The 26,840-nt window shown below is 41.8% G+C and overlaps 1 long non-coding RNA gene across 1 annotated transcript in view; it reads right to left on the bottom strand.

The window, feature by feature from the left end:
* The window catches only part of LOC110142773 (uncharacterized), a 37,354-nt gene extending 10,908 nt beyond the window's left edge, over positions 1-26,446 (bottom strand). The window contains exons 1-3 of the long non-coding RNA XR_002315407.2: positions 26,127-26,446; positions 25,351-25,488; positions 23,995-24,119 (exon numbers count right to left, since the gene is read on the bottom strand). This is a non-coding gene — a long non-coding RNA (uncharacterized lncRNA). The remainder of the gene's footprint in view (positions 1-23,994; positions 24,120-25,350; positions 25,489-26,126) is intronic.
* Positions 26,447-26,840: the final 394 nt, after the last annotated feature.

Raw genomic sequence — 26,840 nt, 5'->3', positions numbered from 1 at the left:
GAACCCCTTCTCCTGATCATATGCTCTTCCGACACCCCAGCATTCCCCAGCCTTTGACAGAGAAGACTCCTAAATGACTTGCCTCCAGTTTGTCTTCCTCAAGCTATCCAGGCTACTGACACGCTTTAACACAGGCACGCCACTCGCCAAGCCTCTGCTGTGTAACCCCCGGGATGCTTTGCGCGTGCTCTCTTTATCGGAAGCTCTGAGAGCATCTGACACTGGCTAAGCCTCTGCCTCTTTACGGAAACGCTCTCCTCCTTTTTGCTTCACTGAGAATTCCTTTTGGAGGTCTGTGTGTCAGACACTAAGTCAGCATGCAAAGACAGCTCTGGAGATGATGTATATCCCCTTCTCCAGGGGATCCTCCCAACCTAGGGATTGAACCCAGGTCTCCTACATCGCAGGCAGAATCTTTAGCAGCTGAGCCACCAGGAAAGCCCAAGAACACTGGAGTGGGTAGCCTATCCCTTCTCCAGGCGATCTTCCTGACCCAGGAATTGAACTGGGGGTCTCATGCATTGCAGGTGGATTCCTTACCAGCTCAATCCCAGCCAGATATATAATGAAATGCTATTCATAAAAAAGAATGGAATTTTGCCATTTGCAGCAATGTAGATGGAACTAGAGGGCATTGTGCTAAGCGAAATAAGACAGAGAAAGACACAGTGTGATATTATTTATATATGGACTCCAAAAAATGCAAACTATGTAACACAGCATAAAAGAATCAGACTCACAGATACAGAGAATTAACGGCTGTGGTGGGGGTGGGGGTTCGACATAGGAGTGGGGAGGGGAGGTCCAAACTACCAGGTATAAGATGGGCTCAACGGCATAGTGTACAATACAACATGGATAATACAAGCCCATATTTTGTAATAACTGTATGTGGAAAGTAACCTTTAAAAACTGTATACAAATGAAAACCAAGAGCCCCAGAGGCGGTGAACCTGAGACATGACTCCCAGGCCGTTGCTTGGCGCCCTGCGGATAAACCCCTACTTTGCTGCAAATGAACACGCAAACAGATGATGTGTGTGGTTTCTGTGCTGAGCTTACATCTCCGTGGATGGTGGGTAGGAGCGTTGTGGGCTGTGTCTCCCAGCTGGGTAACCCACAGAGCCGCTCCCTCTTGCAGGCCAGCTAATTAGCAGTATTAGTTCCACTGCCTCCTTCCCCGCGCGCCCCCCCAACTCTGCCATCTGACATAGTCACAGGTTGTCACGCGGCCCTGATTCTGCCCCTGTCACCATTCATATACGCCGTGCAGATCCCCGCACGTCCATGCTTCTGCTCCCAGCCGGGCTGTTCTGTGGGCTCTTGCCCCGCCGGGGGCACCCCTCCTCTGACATCACCTGCTTCATGCCTTTGCTCCTCTCATTCCCCTTCCCCATCCCTCACCGTCTTCCCTGCTGGCCCCTCCCCGCGAGCTCCATAGGTTGGGGTGGACACTCCACCCCTCACTTTAGACTCCTCTGTGCTCATGAGTCTTGTAGCACCTGTGATGAGGGCTGAACTGGCCATCGCTAGCTGTATCCTCGACAGTCACCCCTTTATCTCTATACCCGGAGTGACTAGCACAAATCTTCCCTCTTAGTAAGTCCTGGAGGGTTTGACACAAACCTAGCCACCCAAATTCAGTTGAGACGGGAGCCTTAAAGCTGTGGGATAGTCTGGACTCCGAGATCTACCATGATCCATCCAGAGGATCTTTGGGTTTTGCTGTTGTTGTGGGTTAGTTGCTCAGTTGTGTCCAACTCTTTGGCGACCCCATGGACTGTAGCCCACCAGGCTCCTCTGTCCACGAGATTTCCCAAGCAAGAATACTGAAGTGGGTTACCATTTCCTCCTCCAGGGGACCTTCCTCATCCAACTTTTATGTGCTGCTAAACCACTTCTCATCTTTCTCCACTTTCTTCTTTGCTTTTTACACAGGCGTCTGTGTACATAGTCATGATTTTCTTCCTCATATTTCAAGTGATGTTTTTTCAAAAGCAGCCCCAGTTCCCAGATCATCGTAGATTCCCAGAAGTAACCTAGAAAATATCTAGACAATCCTTTCCTGTTGTCAATATTTATTCATGTCTAAATGTTGTTGACTGAGCGATACAGACTCTGAGCCTGCAGGACAGAGCTCATGTATAAATGCACTCTGTTTATTTATGAGCCCACCAGTAACAGTCTACAAACCAAGGCTACAATGATTACCATCTATTATTTGTACAAACCAACACATGCCTTTATAATTAGCACATTTGTGGCAAGTTTTGTTGTTTGCAAAGATGGCTTCCACTGGAGGCTACTTTCCTAGAAACTAGGTCAGACTATCAAGTGTCAGAATATTGGATTAAACACAGGATTTGATTTAGAACCCTTTTCTCTCCTCTCCCCAATACTGTGGTACTTCACAGAACTTAATTTATTAATAATGTATGAATTAATAAAATTTGAGGAAATTAAATGGTTGACATTAATTATACTGCTAATTTTATATTCCTCACAATGTAACTATTTGGCATTGCAGTCCTCACAAAATTGAGCGTACCATAGGAAGTCAATGCAAAGCTGCAATCAACAAGTATAGAAGACCGATACAATTCAGAAACTAAATGCAATTATTAGCATCATCTATCTTTAAAGTGGAGCTTCCCAGGTGGCTCAGTGGTAAAGAATCCTCCTGCCAATGCAGGAAATATACGAGATACAGCTTTGATTCTTTGGATGGGAAGATTCCCAGGAGAAGGGAATGGTAACCCACTCCAGTATTCTTCCTTGGAAAATGCCACGGACAGAGAAGCCTGTTGGGCTACAGTCCATGGGGTCACAGCACTGGACACAACTGAGCAACTGAGCACACACACACATGTTTAAAGTGAATACAGAATTGTATGCATATTAAAGAAAACCATGAATAATCAGATTGTAGTATAATTACACCTGGAAATTTTCCTTGGGGAAAAAGTGTCTTCTGGGGTAAAGCTATGGGAAAGACTGAGCTGGGCTGGCACTTTATTTAATAACCAGGGAAGTAAGGAGAAAGAGAGCTAATGCCATGTGCCAACTGTGTGTCTCTAAGATGGAAGCAGACAAAAGCACAGTCGGTTCAAGGAAGACCAAGCCAACTGAGAAACTCACTGGTTAAATTCAGTGAGGTATCACTGGAGAGGAAAAAAAAAAAAAAGAATGCTGAAGAGCCTTAGGAAACTTATGGTTTATACTTGATCTTTACTCTTTGAGCAAATGTTCAGTGATCACCTACTATTGCCCATCACTGAGAAATTCATCAGCTTCTTTTGAGGGGAGGCCCTTATTAGATAAGACCCATTTCCTTCTCTGATGCTTAAGGCTTTACACTCCCAGGATAAGCTGTAACTTCTGTATTACTTACCCAATGTTTAAAAGTTGAATCATAAGACATTACACTTAATGCCATTATCCTTTTCTTTCTATTTCTGCTGTATATTTTTACCTATTTACACATCTGAGAGCCCCCTGACACAGCCGTCCACTGTAGAAGCCACTCTCAGCTTTGTGCAATTCACAAGCATCACTGTGGTTTCTTTGGTTTGACTCCCGTCATTAACAAGAAGGGGAGCTGGCCCGTGACTTGAAGCATGGGCTCTACTCGAGAAGAAGGCACACACAAGTCCAAGGATCTCTGCTGACCTGGCGGGTGAAGTCCCTGAAGATAAGCAGCAATTCCACTAGTGCAAATAAAGGAAAGGCCCAGAGAGGCGTGGAAGGAAGGAAGCCCCCAGGCCCAAGCAATCTTCCGGTTACAGGGAGATAGTCAGCGATGGGTACCCTTTCCTTTGGGAGAGTCTGTTCCCTTCTTCTGGGATAATACTTAATAAGCCAACATAGTTAAAGTTCAATCCCCATGCTTCTTCTTTTTAAAACCTGTTTATTTTTATGTATTTCTTTGTCTTAGTTGCCGCACACGGGATCTTCGATCTTTGTTGTGGCATGAGGGTTCTAGTTCCCTGATAGAACACGGGGTAGAACCTGGGACCCCCACATTGGGAGCACAGAGTCTCAGTCACTGGATCACCAGGGAAGCCCCTCAATCAAGAGGGAGGGGATAGATACAGATATAGATAGATAATTCATTTAAAACTCAACATTCAACACTTAAAACTCAACATTCAAAAAACTAAGATCATGGCATCCAGTCCTATCACTTCACGACAAATAGATGGGAAAACAGTGGAAACTGTGATAGACTTTATTTTCTTGGGCTCCAAAATCACTGCAGATGGTGACTGCAGCCATGAAATTAAAAGTTGCTTGCTCTTTGGAAGAAAAGCTATGACCAATCCAGACAGCATACTAAAAAGCAGAGATATTACTTTGCAACAAAGGTCCATCTAGTCAACGCTATGGTTTTTCCAGTAGTCATGTATGGATGTGAGAAGTGGATCATGAAGAAAGTTGAGCACCGAAGAATTGATCGTTTTGAACTGTGGTGTTGGAGAAGACTCTTTAGAGTCCCTTAGACTGCACCAAGATCAAACCAATCAATCCTAAAGGAAATCAGTGCTGAATATTCTTTGGAAAGTCCAATGCTGAAGCTGAAACTCCAATACTTTGGCCACCTGATGTGAAGAACTAACTCAGTGGATAAGACTTTGATGCTGGGAAAGACTGAAGGCAGAAGGAGAAGGGGACGACAGAGGATGAGATGGTTGGATGGCATCACCGACTTGATGGACATGAATTTGAGCAAACTCCAGGAGATGGTGATGGACAGGGAGGCCTGGCATGCTGCAGTCCATGGGGTTGCAAAGAGTCAGACATGACTGAGTAACTGAACTGAACTGAACTGATAACTGATTCATGTTGTTGTACAGCAAAAACTAACATAACATTGCAAAGCAATTTTCCTCCAATTAAAAAAAAAAATCACCTTGCTTCTTGCTGTTGGCCTGACATTCCTACCTAGTCATGCACACCCTTTCTGCTATGGAGGAACAGCTTGAAACTGTATTCTTCTTGTGCAGACTTCAACTTTTCCACAAGCCAGAAGTTCAAATCTCTGTACAGATTAAGAAAATGTTTATCAGCCTGGGATTCCCCGGTTTAACATTAAGCTAGGATGAACTTCATAACCAAGACTTACTATAGAGTGGAGACCTTGAGAAATTTATGAATTTCTCTATTTCTCAGCTGTGGATTTAATACTTCATAACCCAAAAGTTCATAGAAAGGTCTGAAATGGATTTTTTTTCCCTCACAATTTCTTTAAGCTACAAGAGTTGTGGAGTAGCTCATCTCTAAATTATGACCAGCTATTGAAAGAGAAGGCACACAGAGTTTCAATATTTTCAATTTTCAAAATTTCAATATTTTCAACATTTCCTATTTTCCTCAAAGAGTATCTTAAGGACTTTCTCTCAAAGCTCTCCTGAAATCCATAATATGCAAATTCAGCACATTATAAATATCCTCTCTGCCTTCAGGCAAGACAACACCTAAACCGTTATTAAAGACCTTCAATAAAGACTTTGCCATCTCCTGGGTTTCAGTATTTAATAAACCTTCCCATCAGTCAGCCCTTAAGTCTAACTTAAGTCCTGCTTCCTGGTGTTCCAGTTGAGAAATATCCTTCTATGAAGGGATTTGAAATTTGGGAAATTACTCATCAGCATAGATATCACTGCCAGAGATTAACCACACATGGAAATAACTGAAGCCGGATGCTTTTGAAAATAGAATCCCATTATTCACACTTTCTGCAGCCAAAGACAGAGCCACAAGATATTGTGGTAACCTATTTGGGTAGCCAGTCAGGCTGTTAGATTCAGCCGTGAGATGAAGCTCCCACCTTCATACTAACCTCAGTCCAGCCAGCACGATGCAGAGAAGCAATTTCTACATTACAGTACAGAACTCCAGGCTCATTACTGTCTTGGATACCCTCAGGGTGGTAAGGACCTGCTTACACATCTTTTCAGATGAATACCAGTAGGGATGGTTATTGACCACAAAGTCACTGGAATTTCTCCTGGGGACCCTTCAGAATCAGAGTGCAGCTCATCACTTTGCTCTCCCTTCATCTAAAGGACCCTGTGCAAAGAATATCATTCTGTTTGCTTTCATGTCCCCTGGTGCAGACTAGGTTAGTACCATCTGATGGTTGCTTTTCGTAGTGAGAAAATCCTTATCTGGCCTTCCCCCTGGAATTCTGAAAGATCTAGTGTCTGTCAAACTGACCGTGCAGTGTGAATAATTACAAGGGCAAAAATAACATCTGCAAAGTTGGATTCTACAGCCATAATCACATGGGGCATTTTTATATACAGATCTTCCTTCACTTATGATGGGGTTACATCCAGATAAATTCATTGTTAGTTGAAAATGTCTTAAGTCAAAAATGCATTGAATATACCTAACCTCACAAACGTCATAGCTAAGCCCAGTCTACCTTAGACATGCTCGAAACATTTACATTAGCCTATAGTTAGGCAAAATCAGCTAAGACAATGGCTATTTTATAACAAAGTGCTGAGTATCTTGTGTAAAGTATTGAACAGTGTGTGTGCGCTCAGTCTCTTAACCAAGTCCCACTCTTTTGTGACTCCTTGGACTACAGAATACCCAGCTCCTCTGTCCATAAAATTTCCCACGCAAGAATACTGGAGTGGGTTGTCATTTCCTTCTCCAGGAGATCTTCCTGACCCAACGACCACACCCACATCTCCTGGATCTCCCGCATTGGCAGGTGGATTCTTTACCACCAAGCCACCTGGGAAGCCCATTGAACACTGCATTGAAAGTAAAAAGCCGCAGGGTCATCGGGATCCAGGATGGTGGTTAGTGCATCAGTTGTTTGCCCCTGTGATCTTGTGCCTTGCCACCTCTCCCCAGCATCACCAAGAGCCTTAAACTGCGTACCTTCAGCTGGAGAGAAAATCAAAGTTCAAAATTTGAAGTACGGTTCTTACTGCATGCATATGGCTTTCACACTATAGGAAAGTCGAAGAATCCCAAGTCAAACCATCGTTATGTCCGGGGCCGTCTTTATGGTCCTTTGAAAAGAGAGCTTTTACATATTTCCATGCGACATTGCAAAGAAAATTCGACAAATCCCTTCGGTAGGTGCTAAATACCATCAACATCTGAATCATCTTTAAATCATTTCCTTAACAATAGCTCCACTTTGAATGGTACAAATTACTTGGCTAGAAGAGACAAGGAGAGCGCCAGCATGCTGATAAATTCTCAAACTCAGACGAAGTCGGTGTGGCTGTCACTTCAGATACGCTCAGCAAGGGAATGGCGGAGACACCTTGGAAATGCTTCCAATTGTTTCTCTTGAAAATTGCCAGGACTGCTTACGAAGCAAATGTTCCCAGACTGTAAGGGACTACACACATCTCTAGAGGAGCACCGTTTAATAAAAATAGTCTTCTCCCTGCCCCTCCCCAGCGCTCATCATCACTGCTGTGGCAGAAAGAAGGATGCTCCTGCAAGGATGTCCTCATCCACAGAACCTGGGGGCGTGGTACCTTCCAGGTGAAAGGGACTTTGCAGATGTGATTAAGTAAAGGGTCTTGAGATGAGGAAGTAACCCTGCACTACGTAGGTGGTCCCGACATCATCACAGAGGCCCTTGGAGGGGAGAGGCAGGAGATGAAAGTGAGAGACGTGAGCAGAGAAGCAGAGGTCAGACGGATGAGAAGGGGCCGTGCACGAAGGGGTGTAGACAGCCTGCGAAGCTGGAAAAAGCAAAGAATGAAAAAGACTGATTTTTCTGTTTCAGCCTCCCGAAGGAGCACAGCTCTGCGGACACCTTGAGTTTAGCTCACTGGGACGTCTTCCTCCAGCACTGTAAGACAGTGGGTTGCGTTTCTGCAGCCACTAAGATTGTGACAATTTGAGACAGCAGCAATAAGAAGCGTCCAATTGGTCTGACGTACAGTGTGTTCCTACTTAGTATCACCTGTAAGGCACTTGCTTTTGGTCATTTTGTCTTTCTTTTCTCCTTTCAATAAGCAAAAAAAAAAAAAAAGAATCAATTATTGAACGCCTTCCATATGGTTGGTACTCTGTGCAGCAGAAGGATATGTCAAATACGAGACAGGAACTGTTTCATGGAACCAGTTTGAACTTAGGTTGGAAGATAATATATATATAGCAAGTAACCTCTGCAAGAAAAATGGAATAATAAAAGTAGCATTTGCATTAAGAAGAGAAGAATATATAAATTCAAGAAAAGAAAAGGAAGGGAAACATATATTGTGTTTCTTCTCAGTATTACAATAGTTGGGGCTTCCCAGGTAGCATGAGCGGTAAGGAGTCTGTCTGCCAAAGCGGGGGATGGAAGAGATGCAGGTTCAATCCGGGGGCGGGGACATCCCCTGGAGGAAGGCGTGGCAATCCACTCCAGTACTCTTGGAGAAGCCCATGGACAGAGGAATTTGGTGGGCTACAGTTCACAGGGTCGCAAACAGTCCGGCATGACTGAAGCGACTTAGCACGCACCCACATTAGCTCTTTTTTTTTTTTTTAAAGAAAACTAATCCTCCCTAATGCTTTATTTTAAGAATCTATGGATCAGGGAGGAGCCAAGACTGCGGAGGAACAGGACGGGGAGACCACTTTCTCTCCTACAAATTCATCGAAAGAACATTTGAACGCTGAGCATATTTCACAAAACAACTTCTGATCACTAGCAGAGGACATCAGGCGCCCAGAAAAGCAGCCCATTGTCTTCGAAGGGAGGTAGGACAAAATATAAACGATAAAAAGGGAGTCAAAAGAGCTACGGACAGAGACCCGTCCCGGGAAGGGAATCTTAATAGAGGAAGTTTCCAATCACCAGGAAACCCTCGCACTGGCGGGACTGGGGGAAGTTTTCAGCAATCTAACTGGGAGGAAATATTAAACAAGGCCCACAGATTACGTGCCTAAAAGCAACTCCCAGCAGAAAAGTACCTCAGACGACCGCACCCACCAGCAACAAGCGGGGTGGAACGGAGAGGAGCGGGTGGCATTGCTTAGGGTGAGGACCGGCCCGAAGACCCTGAGAGCAATCGGAGGGAGCTTTTTTAAACTGTGGGATAGCAAGGGACAAAATTAACCGGCCCGAACACACTGCCGGCGGTTCGCAAAACAAAGGGACTGAGAAACTCCAGAGAAGAGCCGGCCCGTCCCCGCTGGAGGTAGGAGGCAGGGGGGGAGGGGAAAAGGGCAAACTCAGCCCCTGAGAAGCCACCCCCTCCCACACTGCAAACAGGCCTCCGGGTTCCTATCTAAAGACTTCCTGAGACCCGACTGGCGGCGCGCGCTGGGGCTGCGGAGGGAAAAAGCGTGCCGTACCCGGGGAGATTGCGCCCAAGCCTCTGGCTGCCTGGGCCGCTCGCCGCGGAGGGATAAGGCGTACTGCACCCGGGAGATTGCGCCCAAGCCTCTGGCTGCCTGGGCCGCTCAGGCCAGGAAAGGCACAAAACGCAGGAGCAACCGAATCCGCGCTTTTGTGGAGTACCCAAAAACTGGAACTGCACTCAACGCAGGGCCCGCTCCATACAGAGCAGCCGGGAGCCTGAGCAGTGTAGACGGGGAAACACTGACACCCGTGAGCGGGGCAAACCCAGTGTGGCCGGAACACGGTGAGTGCTACCCACACAGAGCGGTATCTGTCTGCAGCGCCCCGCCCTCCCCGTAGCAGGACTGAACTGAACTAGCGAACCTAAATAAGAGATCACCTCCGCCCGCCTGTGTCAGGGCGGAAATTAGACACTGAAGAGAAGCCAAAATAAACAAAGGGAACCGCTTCAGAAAGGACCGGTGCAACAGATTAAAATCCCTGAAGGTAACACCGACTACACCGGAAGGGGCCTGTAGATATCGAGAAGTGTAAGCTGGAAAGAGGAGCTATCTGAAATTGAACTGAACCTACACTGACCGCAACAACTCCAGAGAAATTCCTAGATATATATGTATTTTTTTTTTAATTTAAAAAAAAATTTTTTTTTCCTTTTTTTAAATTTTTTATTTTTTCTCTTTTATTTTCTTTTACAATTCCCTATTACTCCCCCATTACTCCTCAACTTTCATTTTCATATATTTTTATGATTTTTTTAATTAGGGAAAAAAATTTTTTTTCTTTTTCTTGTTTTTCTCTTCTATTTCCTTTTAAAGTCCTCTAATACTCCTCAATTATTTCTTAATTTTCATTTTCATTTCACTATAACCTTGCCAAAAAAAAAGAGAAACCCTATTTTTAAACCAAACTTCATATACATTTCTAAATTTTTTGTGTGTTTTTGTTTTTAAATATTGTATTTCAAAGAGTCTAACCTCTACACTAGATTTTTAATCTTTGTATTTCAGTATGTGATATAAATTTTGGACATTTAAGAATCCAATATTCAGTTCCCATTTCTATTCAGGAGTGTGGTGATTACTCTCCCACTTTTGACTCTCTGATTTCTACCTCAGAGCACCTCTATTGCCTCCTTTCCCCTTCTCTTCCCAGTTCAATTCTGTGAATCTTTGTGGGTGTCTGGGCTACAGAGAACACTTTGGGAACAGATAACTGGGTAGATCTGTCTCTCTCCTCTTGAGTCTCCTTTTTCTCCTCCTGCTCACCTCTATCTCCTTCCTCCCTCTCCTATTCTTCATGTAACTCTGTGAATCTCTCTGGTTGTCTCTCACGGTGGAGAATCTTTTCACCATTAACCTAGAAGTTTTATTATCAGTGCTGTATAGTTGGAGAAGTCTTGAGACTATTGGAAGAATAAAACTGAAATCCAGAGGCAGGAGACTTAAGCCCAAAACCTGAGAAAACCAGAAAACTCCTGACTACATGGAACATTAAGGAATAAGAGACCATCCAAAAGCCTCCATACCTACACTAAAACCAACCACCACCCAAGAGCCAATAAGCTCTAGTACAAGACATACCACGAAAATTCTTTAGCAACGCAGGAACGTAGACCTGAGTGTCAACATACAGGCTGTCCAAAGTCACACCTAACACAGAGACCCATCGCAAAGCTCATTACTGGACACTCCATTGCACTCCAGAGAGAAGAAATCCAATTCCACGCACCAGAACACTGACACAAGCTTCCCTAACCAGGAAACCTTGACAAACCAATCATCCAACCCCACCCACTGGGTGAAACCTCCACAATAAAAAGGAACCACAGACCACTATAATACAGAAAGCCCACTCCAGACACAGCAATCAAAACAAGATGAAAAGGCAGAGAAATACCCAACAGGTAAAGGAACATGAAAAAAGCCCACCAAGTCAAACAAAAGAGGACGAAATAGGGAATCTACCTGAAAAAGAATTTAGAATAATGATAATAAAAATGATCCAAAATCTTGAAAACAAAATGGAGTTACAAATAAATAGCCTGGAGAAAAAGATTGAGAAGATGCAAGAAAGGTTTAACAAGGACCTAGAAGAAATTTTAAAAAGTCAATTAAAAATTAATAATGAAATAAATGAGATCAAAAACACTCTGGAGGGAACCATGAGTAGAATAAGAGAGAAAGAAGATAGGATAAGTGAGTTAGAAGATAAAATGGTGGAAATAAATGAAGCAGAGAGGAAAAAAGAAAAAAGAATCAAAAGAAATGAGGACAACCTCAGGGACCTCTGGGACAATGTGAAACGCCCCAACATTTGAATCATAGGAGTCCCAGAAGAAGAAGACAAAAAGAAAGGCCATGAGAAGTTACTCGAGGAGATAATAGCTGAAAACTTCCCTAAAATGGGGAAGGAAATAGTAACACAAGTCAAAGAAACCCAGAGAGTCCCAAACAGGATAAACCCAAGGCGAAACACCCCAAGACACATATTAATCAAATTAACAAAGATCAAACACAAAGAACAAATATTAAAAGCAGCAAGGGAGAAACAACAAATAACACACAAAGGGATTCCCATAAGGATAACAGCTGATCTATCAATAGAAACCCTTCAGGCCAGAAGGGAATGGCAGGACATACTTAAAGTAATGAAAGAGAATAACCTACAACCTAGATTACTCTATCCAGCAAGGATCTCATTCAGATATGAAGGAGAACTCAGAAGCTTTACAGACAAGCAAAAGCTGAGAGAATTCAGCACCACCAAACCAGCTTTCAACAAATGCTAAAGGATCTTCTCTAGACAGGAAACACAGAAAGGTGGTATAAATGTGAACCCCAAACAACAAAATAAATGGCAACGGGACCATACCTATCAATAATTACCTTAAATGTAAATGGGTTGAATGCCCCAACCAAAAGACAAAGGCTGGCTGAATGGATACAAAAGCAAGACCCCTATATATGCTGTCTACAAGAGACCCACCTCAAAACAAGGGACACATACAGACTAAAAGTGAAGGGCTGGAAAAAAATATTCGACGCAAATGGAGACCAAAAGAAAGCAAGAGTCGCAATACTCATATCAGATAAAATAGACTTTCAAATAAAGGCTGTAAAAAGAGACAAAGATGGACACTACATAATGATCAAAGGATCAATCCAAGAAGAAGATATAACAATTATAAATATATATGCACCCAACATAGGAGCACCGCAATATGTAAGGCAAATACTAGCAAGTAGGAAAGAGGAAATTAATAGTAACACAATAATAGTGGGAGACTTTAATACCCCACTCACAACTATGGATAGATCAACTAAACAGAAAATGAACAAGGAAACACCAACTTTAAAGGACACAATGGACCAGCTAGACCTAATTGACATCTATAGGATGTTTCACCCCCAAACAATCAACTTCACCTTTTTCTCAAGTGCACACGGAACCTTCTCCAGAATAGATCACATCCTGGGCCATAAATCTAGTCTTGGTAAATTCAAAAAAATTGAAATCATTCCAGTCATCTTTTCTGACCACAGTGCAGTAAGATTAGATCTCAATTACAGGAAAAAAATTATTAAAAATTCAAACATATGGAGGCTAAACAACACGCTTCTGAATAACCAACAAATCATAGAAGAAATCAAAAAAGAAATCAAAATATGCATCAAAATGAATGAAAATGAAAACACAACAACCCAAAACCTATGGGACACTGTAAAAGCAGTGCTAAGGGGAAGATTCATAGCATTACAGGCCTACCTCAAGAAACAAGAAAAAAGTCAAATCAATAACCTAACTCTACACCTGAAGCAACTAGAGAAGGAAGAAATGAAGAACCCCAGGGTTAGCAGAAGGAAAGAAATCTTAAAAATTAGGGCAGAAATAAATGCAAAAGAAACTAAAGAGACCATAGCAAAAATCAACAAATCTAAAAGCTGGTTTTTTGAAGAAATAAACAAAATTGACAAACCATTAGCAAGACTCATTAAGAAACAAAGGGAGATGAACCAAATTAACAAAATTAGAAACGAAAATGGAGAGATCACAACAGACAACACTGAAATACAAAGGATCATAAGAGACTACTACCAGCAGCTCTATGCCAATAAAATGGACAACTTGGAAGAAATGGACAAGTTCTTAGAGAAGTATAACTTTCCAAAACTGAACCAGGAAGAAATAGAAGATCTTGACAAACCCATCACAAGCAAGGAAATCGAAACTGTAATCAGAAATCTTCCAGCAAACAAAAGCCCAGGACCAGATGGCTTCACAGCTGAATTCTACCAAAAATTTAGAGAAGAGCTAACACCTATCTTACTCAAACTCTTCCAGAAAATTGCAGAAGAAGGTAAACTTACAAACTCATTCTATGAGGCCACCATCACGCTAATTCCAAAACCAGACAAAGATGCCACAAAAAAAGAAAACTACAGGCCAATATCACTGATGAACATAGATGCAAAAATCCTTAACAGAATTCTAGCAAACAGAATCCAACAACATATTAAAAAAATCATACACCATGACCAAGTGGGCTTTATCCCAGGAATGCAAGGATTCTTTAATATCTGCAAATCAATCAATGTAATACACCACATTAACAAATTGAAAGATAAAAACCATATGATTATCTCAATAGATGCAGAAAAAGCCTTTGACAAAATTCAACATCCATTTATGATTAAAACTCTCCAGAAAGCAGGAATAGAAGGAACATACCTCAACATAATAAAAGCTATATATGACAAACCCACAGCAAGCATCACCCTCAATGGTGAAAAATTGAAAGCATTTCCCCTGAAATCAGGAACAAGACAAGGGTGTCCACTCTCACCACTACTATTCAGCATAGTTTTGGAAGTGTTGGCCACAGCAATCAGGGCAGAAAAAGAAGTAAAAGGAATCCAGATAGGAAAAGAAGAAGTGAAACTCTCTCTGTTTGCAGATGACATGATCCTCTACATAGAAAACCCTAAAGACTCTACCAGAAAATTACTAGAGCTAATCAACGAATACAGTAAAGTTGCAGGATATAAAATTAACACACAGAAATCTCTTGCATTCCTATACACTAACAATGAGAAAACAGAAAGAGAAATTAAGGAAACGATACCAGTTCACCATTGCAACAAAAAGAATAAAATACTTAGGAGTATATCTACCTAAAGAAACAAAAGACCTATACATAGAAAACTATAAAACACTGATGAAAGAAATCAAAGAGGACACAAACAGATGGAAAAATATACCGTGTTCATGGATTGGAAGAATCAATATTGTCAAAATGGCTATACTACCCAAAGCAATCTATAGATTCAATGCAATCCCTATCAAGCTACCAACGGTACTTTTCACAGAACTAGAACAAATAATTTCACAATTTGTATGGAAATACAAAAAAACCTCGAATAGTCAAAGTAATCTTGAGAAAGAAGAATGGAACTGGAGGAATCAACCTGCCTGACTTCAGACTATACTACAAAGCCACAGTCATCAAGACAGTATGGTACTGGCACAAAGACAGAAATATAGATCAATGGAACAGAATAGAAAGCCCAGAGATAAATCCATGAACCTATGGTCACCTTATCTTCAACAAAGGAGGCAAGGATATACAATGGAAAAAAGACAACCTCTTTAACAAGTGGTGCTGGGAAAACTGGTCAACCACCTGTAAAAGAATGAAACTAGGAACACTTTCTAACACCATACACAAAAATAAACTCAAAATGGATTAAAGATCTAAATGTAAGACCAGAAACTATAAAACTCCTAGAGGAGAACATAGGCAAAACACTCTCCGACATAAATCACAGCAGGATCCTCTATGATCCACATCCCAGAATTTTAGAAACAAAAGCAAAAATAAACAAATGGGACCTAATGAAACTTAAAAGCTTTTGCACAACAAAGGAAACTATAAGCAAGGTGAAAAGACAGCCCTCAGATCGGGAGAAAATAATAGCAAATGAAGCAACAGACAAAGGATTAATCTCAAAAATATACAAGCAACTCCTCCAGCTCAACTCCAGAAAAGTAAATGACCCAATCAAAAAATGGGCCAAAGAACTAAACAGACATTTCTCCAAGGAAGACATACAGATGGCACAAAAACACATGAAAAGATGCTCAACATCACTCATTATCAGAGAAATGCAAATCAAAACCACAATGAGGTACCATTACACGCCAGTCAGGATGGCTGCTATCCAAAAGTCTACAAGCAATAAATGCTGGAGAGGGTGTGGAGAAAAGGGAACCCTCTTACACTGTTGGTGGGAATGCAAATTAGTACAGCCACTATGGAAAACAGTGTGGAGATTTCTTAAAAAGCTGGAAATAGAACTGCCATATGACCCAGCAATACCACTTCTAGGCATACACACTGAGGAAACCAGATCCGAAAGAGACACATGCACCCCAATGTTCATCGCAGCACTGTTTATAATAGCCAGGACATGGAAGCAACCTAGATGCCCATCAGCAGACGAATGGATGAGGAAGCTGTGGTACATATACACCATGGAATATTACTCAGCCATTAAAAAGAATTCATTTGAATCAGTTCTAATGAGATGGATGAAACTGGAGCCCATTATACAGAGCGAAGTAAGCCAGAAAGATAAAGACCATTACAGTATACTAACACATATATATGGAATTTAGAAAGATGGTAATGATAACCCTATATGCAAAACAGAAAAAGAGACTCAGATGTATAGAACAGACTTGTGGACTCTGTGGGAGAAGGCAAGGGTTGGATGTTTCAAGAGAACAGCATTGAAACATGTATATCTAGGGTGAAACAGACCAACAGCCCAGGTTGGATGCATGAGACAAGTGCTCGGGCCTGGTGCACTGGGAAGACCCAGAGGGATGGGGTGGAGAGGGAGGTGGGAGGGGGGACCGGGATGGGAAATACATGTAAATCCATGGCTAATTCATTTCAATGTATGACAAAAACCACTGCAATGTTGTAAAGTAATTAGCCTCCAACTAATAAAAATAAGTGGAAAAAAAATTTTTTTTTAATTTAAAAAGAAAAGAATCTATGGATCATTTCATGTCATCTTTAGCCATATGATGGAGAAGGAAATGGCAACCCAGTCCAGTATTCTTGCCTGGAAAATCTCATCGACAGAGGAGCCTGGTGGGCTGCAGTCCATAGGGTTGCAAAGAGCTGGGCACGACTGAATGATTCACACACACACACTGTTCACAGAATCACAGCAACTAAACAACTGTTCATGGAATCAAAACGTACACCAAAGATTTATGCAGACAGGGACTAAAAAAATGTCCCTTGTTAGAGAATTAAAGGTTATCACATGATCTAGCTTTTCTTTTCCAGTTTTAGCTCTCATTCTCTGGTTAGCTAACTTGGTGTTCTGAGCTCTTAAGTATCCTGGTATTACCTAAGATGACAATTTTCCCCTCTTCCTGCGCTTCCCTAAATAAGGGCGCTAAAAGGGGGCTTTATTCAGTAGCATTTCATCAAACTTTCTAAGGGAGCCATTAAGTTAAAACCTTCCACTTATCCAATAACTTAGAACTAATTTAGGAAAGAGACCTCCGTCCCCCAAATAACTGGAACAACACAGCGTAGTTTAGAGCAGATGTTGGCTACCTACAGATCCTGGACCAAATGCACCATTTTTGTGTATGAAGGTTTATTAGGATGCACCACATCATTTGTTTATGTATGTGATTGCTTCATGCTACACACATACAAGCTGAGTCTTTTCACAGAGGCAGTATATTGTACGTGAGCACCTATATGATATTCTCATTTTTGCCTCACAGCCTATAAAACCTAAAATATTTACAACCAGGCCCTTTACAGAAAACACTGGATGACCCCTGAATTAGAGGATTCACTTTGGAGTCAGACAGACCCATAAATTCTAATTTCACTTCAACCATTAATGAGCTATGCCATTTGGAGCAAAGGACTTAATCTCAGTGGACCTCAGTTTTCCTTATTTGCAACACAGAGGTTTCAGCACCTACCTGAGAAGAGACTGAATTTTTCCAATCCTTCAACATGCACAAAACTTGATGTTCTTTCTAAATCAGGAGAATTAATTCTTCAGGGTCATCGAGCTTTGATTATGCCTCTTTCCAATATTTACTGCAATCTTTGTCATTTCTCTGAGCACTGGCTGTCACCAGTGAACAAAGTTAACTGGATTTAGAGTTAAAACACCCTGGTCTGAACCCAGCTCTGTAACATCCTGTTTTTGTTGTTTAGCTGCTGTGTTGTGTCTGAGACCCCAGGGTCTGTAGCCCGCCAGGCTCCTCTGTCTATGGGATTTTTCACACAAGAATACTGGAGTAGGTTCCATTTCCTCCTAAGGGGATTTTCTCGATCCTGGGATCAAACTTCTGTGTCTCCTGCCTCTCCTGAATTGGCAGGCAGAGGGTTTAGCACGGAGCCACCTGGAAGGCCCCTGTAACTTCCTACTATAGTCATTTTAGACAAGTCTCTACATGTCCCTGACTTTCCACTTTTCCGTCTGAAAATGAAGCTAAAACACTTAAACCACGGAACTGCTGTAAATATTAAATGAGAAATGAAGTAACTTACATGGAAACACAAAAAACACATTATTTTGCATGTTCTTTATTAATATAATTACATGGTAAAAATGAAATGAGACAAAAATGCAAACATACTCTGCAAATGCTAAAGACAATATGAACATCGGCCATTTGTGGGACTTCCCTGGCAGTCCAGTGGTTAAGACTCCAAGCTTCCAATGCAAGGGATATGAGTTCAGTTCCTGGTTAGGGAACTAAAATTCCACATGCTATGTGGTGTAGCCAAAAAAGTATAAAGAGTAAATAAATAATTAATTAAACAGCCTTTTGTATGCAGCAATATATGGAGTAAAATTGATCACATTTTAGTCTGACTCAATAAGTCATATTAAAAGCTATCTAATTGTCAGACCTTGTGACAGTATTTCTTATATGAGACAAACATGGAAGGAACCCAGATGTTCATCAACTGGTAAATAGATAAATAACTGTGGTATAGCTGTTTTATGGAATACACCTGAACAATGTAAAGAATGTGTTATTAAAACATGCAATAACATGGATAAATCTCATAAACATCATGCTTGAATGAATGAAATTAAACACAAAGGACTATGTGATAATTCACTTTGCATGCCAATTGGGTAGGCTACGGTGCCTAGCTGTTTGGTCAAAAACTCATACATATGTTGCCATGAATGTATTTCTTAGATGTGACTGACATTTAAATCAGTAGTCTTTGAATAAAGCAGATTGCCCTCCATACTATGGATGGTCAATAGACGGGTGGGTCTCAGCCAATCATTTGAATACCTTAAGGAAAAAGTCTGCGGTTTCCTGGAAAAAAAAAAAAAAAGAGCTCTGTCTCCAGACTACCTTTGAACTCAAGACCGTAACATCGGATCTTCAACTTTTGCCAAAACATCCAGTCTGCCCTCCTGCCTTGCCCATCATGATAATCAAATGAGTCAATTCCTCAAAATGAGGCTCTAGATAGATAGATAGAAGAAAAAAATTCTATTGCTCCTGTTTCTCTGGCTGCCTATCCTAAAATTCCATTTATATGAAATATAGAAAAAGTAAAACAGTAGCAACAGAAAGCATATCAGTGCATATCAGTGATTTCCTGGAACTGGGAGCATGAGAAACTGTAGGGTAATGGCAAAGTTCTATATATTCATACTGGTGGTGATTACATGATTGTATAAATAAACAAAATCTGTCAAACTGTAGACTGAAGGCGGGAGGAGAAGGGGACGACAGAGGGTGAGACGGTTGGATGGCATCACCGACTCAATGGACATGAGTTTGAGTAAACTCTGGGAGTTGGTGATGGACAGGGAGGCCCAGCGTGCTTCAGTTCATGGGATGGCAAAGAGTCAGACATGAATGAGTGACTGAGCTGAGTTGATTAAACTCTATGTGCTGTGCTTAGTCATTCAGTCATGTCCAACTTTGTGACTCCACGGCCCACCAGGCTCCTCTGTCCATGGGATTCTCCAGGCAGGAATACTGGAGTAGGTTGCCAAGCCCTCCTCCAGGGGAGCTTCCCAACCAAATGATCAAACCCAGGTCTCCCGCATTGCAGGTGGATTCTTTACCATCTGAGCCATCAGAGAAGGCCAAGAATCCTGGAGTGGGCAGCCTATCCCTTCTCCAGGGGATCTTCCGACCCAGGAATTGAACCAGGGTCTCCTGCCTTGCAAGCAGATTCTTTACCAGCATGTACCTAAAATGAGTGAATTGTATTGTATTTAAAATACAGTTCAATAGAGCTGGGAGGAAAAAGTCAGACTGCAAACCATATAATAGGCCATAATATGACTGTCTCTTATACATCATGAGTAAACTTAATTAAAAATTATGTTTTGTATAACTTCATTTTTTCGTGACTAGACTGGGGTTCACTGAATGTGGCTTACTGTCTAATACATTGAGATGTTCAAGGTGAGCAAACACTGACTAATACATCTGTCAGGCAGAAGCATGGGTAATTCACATATTCATTATTATGAACAAGTTAATTAAAGTCATAATATTAATAAATTGCATCTACTAAAGCCATTATTTTATTCGCTTCTGATTTATAAACAGTCTCTCTCTCTTGAGTAAATGGGAATTTTTATGTGACAGTAAAAACTTAATAACTAATATATCAATCCACAGTAAACATCATCCAAAGGCAACTGTGATAAAAATGAAGTCCCTACACTATCAGGGAAGGACAACAGTATCAAAAAGAAAAGTGTTTATAACTTCAGATGTAGCCGGATCATATCAGTTCTGATGGGGATCCTTTGATCTCTGGCTCTGAAAGCATTTTACAGCAGTTCTGGAATTATCATCAAGAAATCACACACTCAGGACAAAGTCCTTGAGAAATGTGTGGGAGCAGCAAAGAAACAGCTAAAAGCCTGGCCTCCAAAGTTCTGCCTCTGGTCAGAGCTGCCCCTCTGTCTCAGCAGCTCCACATAAACAGACACCGGCCTACCCTTCATGTGCTGCAGCTTGCCTGGCCATGAGTCCACTCAGGATGCCTCAGTCCTGCCACGAAGAATGATCACCCTACGAATACAGACACCCCACATCCTTCTACTACCAAGACAGCTGGGACCACGGTCTAATGCCGCTCCTGTGGTTGATTCAAAACACAAGAAATCCCCAGAAGTGGAGAACTCTGTTTGAAAACGCCTAGCCATGTAGCTGATGGCATAAAGTCTGTCTTGTCATTAATGGAATGACGGTGAAAACCTGGCTTTTAGAGACACACTGTGATGTACAAACTATGGATCTCTCTGAAACTCAGATTCTTAATTTGTAAAATAAGATTTATACCAACCATGCATCACTTTAAAGGTTCAAATCATGTTTGGGGAGGCTCTACTTCTAATTACCAAGTTTTGAAATGTCTCAATAAAAATGAGGGACACGACGGTCATTTCTAAAAAGCTAAATTGGGGAGAGTGGAGGCAGGTATTTGGTTCCTGAGACAATTACCATCTCCTCCAATACCATTGTCCTGGACGTTACAGATTCTAATGGGTTCCAGCTAAAGCTGTTAGAATATTAAGCCAGCGTTATGTGGAGATGTGCCATGTATGGTTTCCACTCTCAAAGGGGATCGACACGCATCTCCTGAAATGCAGGGCTTTCTTTAAAACATACAACCAAGCATCTGCCTGTCAGCACTGGTCCCCCAAAACTCCAGTCTAACCTTTTACTCTCCAAGATGCTAAATCAATAGATGCCAACTAAACTTGTAACCGGACTTACTTGTAATTCAAAAAAAAAATCAAAAGGGTTGACAGGTGTCAGTAGGTGATGACTGATTTTTAGGAGATCTATTACAAAATGAGGGTGCCAACTTAAACTGTCTCTGCTGATGAACTGATGCAATTTCAGTTCCTTAAAATACAACTGCCTCCCTTTCAGACACTGCTGTGATTGTTCAGGGTTTCTGTACACCTCTCTTTCTGCAGGTCTTTTCCTCTGTTGGACATGTCTTGACTCGTCAATCGGTAACAGTTATGGCTTTTTCACACTGAAACCCACTTTTAGGAACTACCACTGTGCCATTAGCAGCCCTGGAATCCCCATGCTCAACAGTGAGGACTGGTTTGGCAACGTCCACCAATCAGGCATAAAGTCGAAGTGAAAATTGCTCAGTTGTGTCCGACTCTGTGATCCCATGGACTGTAGTCCGCCAGGCTCCTCCGTCCGTGGGATTCTCCAGGCAAGAATACTGGAGTGAATTGCCATTTCCTCCTCCAGGGGATCTTCCTGACCCAGGGATCAAACCTGCATCTCTCGCATCTCCTGCATTGGCAGGCAGATTCTTTACCACTGTGCCACCTGGGAAGCCCTTAAAAGTCTGCATAATAGTGCACAAATAAGAAGCTTATTAACACATATGCGGAGAAGGACATGGCACCCTCACTCCAGTATTCTTGCCTAGAGAATTCCATGGACAGAGGAGCCTGGTGGGCTGCGGTCCACAGCGGCGCACAAAGTCGGACACGACTGAAGCGACTTAGCAGCAGCAGCAGCACATATACATGTACAATAAGCTCTTTCAGAGTGAGTGTATTATCTTTCTTTGGGTTCTGAGCACTAGCAACACATCTGGCACAAAATAAGTGCTCAGTTAGTACTTGATTAGAAGATGAGTAAATCCCATAAAAAAGAATGAAATAAGGCCATTTGCAGCAACATGGATAGACCTAGAGATTATCATATAAGTGAAGCAAACCATCATAGAAGTGAAAGATAAATATGATATAGCTTCTGTGTGGAATCTAAAAATTGAGACAAATGAACCTATTTTCAAAACAGAAATAGACTCACAGACATAGAAAACAAACTAATGGTTAGCAAAGTGGAAGAGGGGGGTGGATAAATGAGTTTGGGATTAGCAGATATTATATATATATATAATAGATAAACAGCAAGGACCTACTGCATAGCATGAAGAACTATGTTCAATATCATGTAATAATCCATAAGGGAGAAGAATCTGAAAAAGAATATACATGTCTATATATATGGCTTCCCTTGCGGCTCAGCTGGTAAAGAATCTGCTTGCAATATGGGAGACCTGGGTTTGATCCCTGGGTTGTGATGATATCCTGGGGTGGGAAGACCCACTCTAGTATTCTGGCTTGGAGAATCCCATGGACTGTATTGTCCATGGGGTCGCAAAGACCTGAACACAACTGAGCAACTTTCACTTTCATATATATGTGTGTATGTGTGTGTATGGAACTGAATCACTCTGCTGTATACTTGAAACACTGTAAATCAAATATGTTAGTGGCTCAGTCGTGTCTGATTCTTTGTGACCCCATGGACTGCAGCCTGCCAGGCTCCTCTCTCCAGGGAATTCTCCAGGCAAGAGTACTGGAGTGGGTTGCCATTCCCTTCTCTGGGGGATCTTCCTGACTCAGGATGGAACCTGCGTCTCCGGCATTGCAGGCAGTTTCTTTGCCATCTGAGCCACCAGAGAAGCCCCTGTAAATCAACTATATTTCAATAAAAATTTTTTTAAAAGAATGAATAGGCCATGTCTCACACAATATACTAAAGAATGACAGAAACAGAATAGCATCTTTTTTTTTTTTCTGTCAAAGGGAAAATGTCTGAGAAGGTGCAGTGGAAGAGCTTCTGAGAACGTGAGTACTGTTTAGCTTGGTTCTTCTCTCCTATGAGTACAATTTCTCTGAAAAATCTCCTTGGGTCAGATAGAAGCACTAAAACCTGTCTCCATCTGGGGTCAATAAATTAAGGATCTGTAAGTACAAATAATCAAAAAATAACATTTGACAAAAGAGCTGGGTATGTATACCTATAGTTTCTTTCTTTGGGACCGTGGTGGCTCATCTGGTAGAGAATCTGCCTGCAATGCAGGAAATATGGATTTGTCCCTTAGCTTAGGGAGATCCCCTGGAGAAGGGAATGGCTACCCACTCCAGTGTTCTTGCCTGGAGAATTCCATGGACAGAAGAGCCTGGCAGACTACAGTCCATGGGGTAGCAAAGAGTTGGACCCAAGTGAACGACTAACACTTTCACTTTCACATTTTGGGACCATGAAAAACAGTTGATTCAGTCTTTGAAATGATGGTGAGCCTGGGTGGTCTCAGCCTGCAATGGTTTGGAGCTTGGCTTGAGTTCCTAGCCAGAGACGGACTTGGTCCTCGAGTATGGTTGTTCAGTCTCTGAGTCATGTCTGATTCTTTGTGACCCCATGGACTATCTCCTGTCCTTAACTATCTCCCAGAATTTACTCAAATTCATGGCAATTGAGTCAGTGATGCTATCTAACCATCTCATCCTCTGTCACCCCCTTCTCCTTTTGCCTTCAATCTTTCCCAGCATCAGGGTCTTTTCCAATGAGTCAGCTGTTTGCATCAGGTGGCCAAAACACTGGAGCTTCAGCTTCAGCATCACTCCTTCAAATAAGTATTCAGAGTTGACTGTTTGTTTTGGGGTTTTGTTTTTTTGAGTGGGGTGGATATAATTAGATGTGTCTAATACTGCTGTTTTAAGCCACACAAATGCAATTGCTATGATGTCTTAGACATAATGTCTCATATAGATAAGTTTACTCAAGGTTACCTCAATTGAAATGGAAAAAAACAGCTATCACATCCCATCAGAACGGTGCATCCTTTATATTGGGTCTCAGGCAGCTCCTCCCCTGCTGACACATGAAATGATCCTGACAAATTCCAGATATGGATCTGAAAACAGGTCAAATTCAAATTACTTTTGCCCAGGGTCTTTGGTATTTTAATCATTTCATCTCAAGAGCAAAGCATAATTTTAAGTGCTAATAATGAGTAAAATTCTCTTTGTTTTTCTCTCTTTACATCCTACTTGTAATTATTGGTTTTACACATCTGTCCAACAAAAACTTGAAGGCTAATGGCAAAAGCCTTTATAAACACCAAGAGGTTTAGAATGTAGAACATGAATTTGAAAATGTTTACCTATGCAAATATTTGGGCGCTAGAATTTTATTCTTGGCTTATGAACTATGTTATTTTTCCTAAGTGCGTTGCTACAGAAAACTGATATCCTGGGGGGATTGTTTACTTGGAAGAGGCTTAGGGGGTAAATTACATCATTTCAGGATGGTGATCAAATATTACTTTTACATTAAAAGAAGCTGAAGGATTTTACTTTAAACTTCTACCTAACTGTTCTTTTTTTTTTAACAAATAAAAACTATCATTTTAAAGATGGATTATTATTATAACATGGGGTGCATTTCTCAATTTCACTGACATCAGTGAACACAAAATGGAATGAAATTGCATATTCACTTGGGTCATTAAAAAAGTAAACTATGTCATTTCAGTATTTACTCAATAAATGAATTGAATGATATCCACACACTCATTTTTGAAGGAGTCATTTGAATTTTCACTTTAGTGAAATAGAGTCAAAACCTCAAGCTCTGCTGGCCACAGGCAGATCCCAAGGTTGCCGTGAAAATGCAGGTGACAATAAAGGTGCAGTAACGTGGGTCTCCCAGAGTCTGTCCTGAGAGTCTCAACTTTGCATTTCTCTGTCTTGACTGAAATACCCGAGGTACTTATGTTTTATTCTCAGGCATCAATTTCATGCTCCCTGTGAATGTTAAAAAAAAAAAAAAAGGTTTTCTGGTTGCATATGTAGTGTTTACCTACTCATATATGAAAATAAATACTTGAGATTCCATCTGTGAGCTCCCTTTTGGTTTCTGCTCAGTGGGGAACCTGCACAACCAGTTTTACCAAATTCTTAGAAGAAGGTTTTGTGACACAAAGAAAGTATTGTTCAACCGGACAAGATAGGTAATTATGAGATAATGGATAAGTTTGTCTTTCACTGTGAAATCACATAAAATAGAAATAAAATAGGTGATTACAGATTACAGAAGTTCTCTTACCAGGGAACTTGTAAGAAAAACAAAGGAAGTGCACTTACCAAAAAGGGCATTCAAAAAAGTCTCGGTGTGTAACCCAAGCTAATGAAAACAAGGAAATAGAGAGCTAAGGCTGACTTCCATCACCAGCTCACACCGGGGTGTCTTCTGAACCTCTTCCCTCAGATGTTCCTCCGAGCCTATGGAAGGGAGAGAAGCTTAAACTGGGAATTCCCTTATTAGTTTCTGTCATGACCTTAATGTACTCTGAGTGACTCTCTGGTTAGTACGTTTAATTTCCTCTCTGTAACTACACAGGTATGACCCTCCTAGAATAAGCTACCACAACTGAGACTCAATTATCACCAAAGGCAGAGATCTGCTCTCACTGGAGTCTCAAGCATGGTGGTTTTCCTTCCCTACCAAATGCCACTGACCACCCTACAGGGCATTTCTGGAAGGCTCTATCTTCATAAAGTTTGTTTCTAATATTAAGCTTTTTATGGTGTTAATAAAATTTTATATTCGAGCGCTTTTTAACTTCAATGTTTATTGTTTCAAAAATAAGACCCAGAAAGCTAACGTCTGTAAAACTGCTACTGTGCTTTATGAGAACAGACCCACGACCTTCTTTGCTGAGCACGAAGGGCAGGATCCCATTAGACACAAGGAGAAGGGGTTGGCTTCTGCGTTTCAGCAGGTTCTTTCTCTTCTTGCTCCACCCTTGTCTCCACCGAGCTGCCTCTGGGGCTTACTGGACTGGGGCATCGTCAAAGCGTGTTTGCCTTGAAGGCATTTGTGAGTCCTTTGAGGAAACCTTCCCCCATGAAGTTCTCACCTTACAGTCCCCTCACTGAGGTCAACATTTCTCCCCTGGCTGTTACTGAAGATGCCCGGCTGCAATGGCGAAACCCTCTTAAGCTCTTTCCGTTGGCAGTCAATGCTCCCGCATGAGGTTGCGACGACAGTGACCCTCATTCAGGTCTCCTTCCTGAGGCTGACCTCTGCTCTTCCAGCTCCAAATAAAGCTGTAGCCCTTCATGGAAACCTGCTGCATAATTTACAGGGCCAAGTGCAAAGTGGAAACGCAGAACCTCTTGTTCAAAGCTTGTGAAGAATTTCAAGATGGCGGCAGTGGAGCGTCAAACCGGATGTTGACGCACATGAGCGCGCAGCTCCCTCCGCCTTCCTCCAAACCAGCAGCCACAACCACCCACTGCCTTTATCTCACGGTCTTCTCACCACCCCCCGCTGTTTTCTTCTGAGTCCCACTCAGTGAGCAGAAAGCCAGCCAATGAAACACCAAGTACTAACTTTCTGTAAGGAAAACGTCTTGATTCCATCAACCTCACCCTTTGCATTCAGCTTCATTCTTTGCTACCTGAACCAGAAGTTGCCAAGTCAACTGAGTCTGTGCTCTAATGAATATCCAGCGAATCTTCCACTAACTGCATTGGATTTTTTTTTTTCTCTCTAGGAATCCATTCCTTCCACAACCCTCAGTCCATGTGCTTCAGGCTCACTGTGAAGCTCACATAACTTACAGAATGTT

Source organism: Odocoileus virginianus, chromosome 8 (genome assembly GCF_023699985.2).
Source record: "Odocoileus virginianus isolate 20LAN1187 ecotype Illinois chromosome 8, Ovbor_1.2, whole genome shotgun sequence".
NCBI classification, from domain to species: domain Eukaryota; kingdom Metazoa; phylum Chordata; class Mammalia; order Artiodactyla; family Cervidae; genus Odocoileus; species Odocoileus virginianus.
Note: the sequence above shows the minus strand (reverse complement) of the source record. Positions and strands in the feature narration are given on the sequence as shown.